This window comes from Palaemon carinicauda, chromosome 24 (genome assembly GCF_036898095.1).
Source record: "Palaemon carinicauda isolate YSFRI2023 chromosome 24, ASM3689809v2, whole genome shotgun sequence".
Classification (NCBI taxonomy): Eukaryota; Metazoa; Arthropoda; class Malacostraca; order Decapoda; family Palaemonidae; genus Palaemon; species Palaemon carinicauda.
Window position 1 is genome coordinate 78,379,780 of NC_090748.1, and position 5,130 is coordinate 78,384,909.

Genomic DNA, 5,130 nt, shown 5'->3' on the forward strand with positions numbered 1-5,130 from the left:
TGCTGGACAGGAGATCGAGTCACGCTTCAACTATGTAGTTTCTTGTATTGTCTACAACCTCACCATAGTTTTCACTGCCTATTTTAAACGTCCCTGCCTAGCGTTCTGCTGGATGGGAGATCGAGTAACGCTTAAAATAAGTTTTTTGTATTGTCTACAACCTCACCATCCTTGTGAGCTAAGGATGGTGGGGGGGGGGGGGGGGGGGTGATGGGGAGCCTAAAGGTCTACCTGCTGAGTCATCAGCAGCCATTGCCTAGCCCTTCTTGGTTCTAGCTTGGGTGAAGAGGGGGCCTGAGCGCTGATCATATGGATATATGGTCAGTCTCTAGGGATTGTCACTGTCCCTTGCCTCTGCCATTCACGTGAGAACATGAATTATGTAAATTTATTCTCGTAGGTTATCAAAAAATCATATCAATTATTTTTTATAAAGATGTATATTGATTGGGTAACATGTTTGTTTCATAAGATGTAAAAGTGAGTTTTTGTTTTTTAAATCTCCAAATGTTTCTTAGCAACACTTTTATGGTGGGTTATAAGATTATTATTTATCTTGAGTAGAGGTAGAGGATCAGTAATGAACTAGTCACTGGGTTTTTTATTTCTTTCGTGGCCTCTCTCTATGACTCCTACTAGTTTTTTGAAATAACTATTTTGCTTGACCATAACGCATTCATGTATAAATTTTATTAGCACATAACAGTTTGTAATACTGTCTATAGCACTGCCTTGTAATTTTTCAAATAATCCCACAGGTATTATTTCACCTGGACGTAGTATGTTTAGCGGCATCACCTGTTTGGTAACGTCCCTGACTAGTGATTGCCAGACTGGGGTTTGAGTCCCGCTCAATCTTCTTAGTTCATTTGGTCGCTGCAACCTTACCATTCTTGTGAGCTAAGGATGGGGTGTTTTGGGGAGCCTATAGGTCTACCTGCTGAGTCATCAGCCGCCACTGCCTGGCCCTTCCTGGTCCTGGCTAGGATGGAGAGGGTGCTTGGCCACTGATAATATGAATGTATATGGTCAATCTTTAGGGCAATGTCCTGCTTGCTAGGGCAGTGCCACTGTCCCTTGCCTCTGCCACTCATGAGTGGTTTTTAAACTTTTAAATAGTTTTAAATGCATATCCCTTCTATTCCTAACCATCATACTTTATTAATTGATCCAAGCAGTAAACTTAGGCGAATGAGGAAATATCCCTACCATTTAAACCCAACGTTCCAAAAAATAACTTGGCAATGATAGTTATATAGGTTAGACAGCAATATGGAAAAAAAAAAAAAAAACTGATAAAATATGGAGGCTGATTTAAAAAGGGTGAACAAAAAGAGTACAGAGATACATTTATGAAAGATTTATTTTAATGTTGCTACTGTTCTTAAAAATTTTTATTTAAATTTCTTATTACTTCTCTTGTAATTTATTTATTTCCTTATATCCTATCCTCACAGGGATATTTTTTTCTCACTGGAGCCCTTGGGCTTATATCATCCTGATTTTCTAACTAGGGTTGTAGCTTAGCTAATAATAATAATAATAATAATAATAATAATAATAATAATAATAATAATAATAATAACTACGGGGGGCGGAAACTTGCTCTAGTTCAAGAGCTCTCTTGCCCCTCCCAAGGTTTCAAAACGGAAAATGCTAATGTGAAGTACTATAGAGTGATTTTGTAACGGCAGGTCTCAATAAGAGGGAACCTTAATAATAATAAATAATAGCAGAACCATGATCAAATGTCCCTATTGCAGATTTACTGAATGATTATTTTTTTTTCTTTTGAAACGTTGGTCAATAGGGCTTACCCAAGATATTTTCAATTATACCCTGTCTAGAAGTATAAGGAAAATAGAAAGAAAAAGAAGAGAAGATTGTCCCTAAAAGAAATTAGCATCATTTTTTTCTTGAAAGACCTGTGTGTGTGTGTGTGTGTGTGTGTGTGTGTGTGTGTGTGTGTGTGTGTGTGTGTGTGTGTGTGTTAAGACTGCCTTGCCTTGTGCAAGACACGGGCTCTTGCGTTGGCAGTCCGTAAGCGAATGTAATTGTAATTTCTTTGAATTTACTTCGAAAGAGGGAAAAAAAAAAGACATAGAGTCTAAATTAAAATGATGAAATACTCGTGACGTTTCTCAAGACGTCACGAGAGAAACGCAGAACTTGAGGTCAAAAAGGGACTTCTGATCGCTACATTGAATGATGCAGGAGATATTTTCCCGGGTGTTTTTTCATCTTCGCTCATATTATTGACTAGTCCTTCTGGCCATCTTTAATCCGTAGAAACGTTTAAAAGAAGTAAGATAGCAAATTGAAGAAAGACTAAAAACCTGAATGATCCTGAAAGTAATATTTTCAACAAAGAGCTGAAATAGCGTGAATGAAGAAACTTCATTACATCGGGCATGGGCAACTATTCGTAAACTGGGTGCCTTATTTAACTATTTAATTATACACGTATATAAGAAATATTACTGGCCAAACAAGAAAGTTTTTAACTGACATTACTTTCATTATTTCCTAATAAGGATGATGATCGCTGGTATAAATAAATAGTTTCAGTAACCTAGAACGTCTCTGGGGCCGCGCATCATCATATCGTGAGCCGCAGGTTGCACATACCAGCATGGTTATTATATACGAGGAGCAGCTCATTCATGCAAGCATATTCACGAATGGGACAAGTGGACCCTGGGAAAATGCCCAAAAAGTTGAGAGACGTCATAATAGCAATATATTCTCAATATTTTATGGGTAGTAGGTTGGCCAGGGCACCAGCCACCCGTTTAGATACTATCGCTGGAGAGTTATTGGGTCCTTTGACTGGTCATACAGTACTACATAGGATCCTTCTCTCGGGTTACGGTTCATTTTCCCTTTGCCTACATATACACCACATTCTCCCCTGTCCTCATACACCTCACAACACTCAGATTACCAAACATTTCAAAAAATATTCTCTTAAATGGTTAACCACTGCACTGAAATTGTTTAGCGATTAATTTCCACTTGGTAAGGGTAGAAGAGATACCTTGGCTAAGGTAAGAAACTCTTCTAGGAGAAGGACAATCCAAATTCAAACCATTGTTGTCTAGTCTTGGGTAGTGCCATAGCCTCTCTACCATGGTCTTCTGCTGTCCTGGATAAGAGTTCTCTTGCTTGAGAGTAAACTCGGGTACACTATTCTATCTTATTTCGCTTCATCTTATTTCGTTGAAGTTTTTATAGTTTATATAAGAAATAGTTATTTCAATTGTAGTTAATGTTCTTAAATATTCTATTTTATTGTTAATTATTTCTCTTATTTCCTTGTCTCCTTTCCTCACTGGGTTATTTTCCCTGTTGGAGCCCCTGTGCTTAGAGCATCTTGCTTTTTCAACTAGGGTTGTAGCTTAGCATGTAATAATAATAATAATAATAATAATGATAATAATAATAATAATAATAATAATGATAATAATAATAATAATAATAATGTATTGGATTATTTGTGAAAGAAAACCATAGGTTACACCGTTCAAAATGAGAGTGCAATATAACAACAAATAAATGAGAATGATAAAAATAGTGGAAACACGATAGACATTTTATGAGTGACAAATTGAAATAGATAACAAATCTGATAAAGAAAACGTTATCATTTAGTGCGTGTGAAACGCAAATCTCGGCATGGCTGATGACTTCTTGTCCTCCCCAGACTTTTATTGCAATTAAAATTTTGCCATAACCTAAGCCTAAACCACAGCCTAACGTTGCTTCATAAGAGGTTATTGTGGTCATTTGCTTTTTCTTGTCAAAATGGCTATATCAAATCTATTAATCTCGGTGACACGAACGTCTATCTAAAGGAACAAGAATAACAATGATAACAATACGCCTGATAAAGACGATTTATCATATTATAAGCAAACTTTTTAATCTAATAATATGATTGAAAAGATAAACCCAGCAGATAGAATGGAGGCATGATAGCTGTCACTTTATAATGCTTTGGCCTTAGTTATTATTGCCATTAAAATGAGCTGACCTCTGCAAGAACGAGTCTTTGCTTCAACTTTTGACATTAATATTTCAAGAGATAAGATAAAGTTTACTTGCACTGAAATACCTCATGATAAACAGGAAAATTTTAACAATTAAGACAAAGAGAAAAAACCACAACGTATAAATTTAGCAAATAATAAAACAGCAATGACTTCGATAGAAAACGCCAATGAATAGCCTACTAAACGCTCCTGTAGAAAACGGAGGTTATGGCTAATCTACATCAAGATATACACGAGACTTAAGGGGCCCATACACGTTCAAAAAAAGCGTCAAAATTTTGATGCAAAATTTGAGTGTGTGTAGGACGTTTTGATGTAAAAAAAAAAAGATTTGAAGCAAAATTTTGATGGATCAAATCCGTTTGATATTTTTTGACGAGTCGTCAAATTTTTGATGCGTGTGGGCTCCTGTCAAAATTTTGATCAAAATTTTTAGTTCGCAGGTGACTGACGAGGAGATAGGATCACCATGTCTGTGAAGAAGGAGACCGAAAAGAAATTTTTGATTGAAGTTTTCGACCCCTTGATAATTCTACCTCTTTTTTTATTCGACTCCTTGCATATTCAACCCCTTATTTATTTGACCCTTTTGCTTATTCGACCCTTTGATTATTCTACCTCTTTCTTGTACCCGTTGAAATACTAACACTAGAGAGCTATTGGGTCCTTTGACTGTCCAGACAGTGCTACATTGGATCCATCTCTCTGGTTACGGTTAATTTTTCTTTAGCCACGAATGAAAAAATGCAGGATTTCTTTGTATTAGTGCACATACACACATATATCTATGAAATATATGCATACAAACACACGCACACACATACACACACACAAATATATATATATATATATATATATATATATATATATATATATATATACACATACATATATATATATATATATATATATATATATATATATATATATATATATATATATATATATATATATATACTGAAAAACTTAAAATATTTCATTTTTCCTTGTTTCCTTTCCTCACTGGGCTATTTTCCCTGTTGGGACCCCTGGGCTAGTAGCATATCCTGCTTTTCCAACTAGGGTTGTAGCTTGGCAA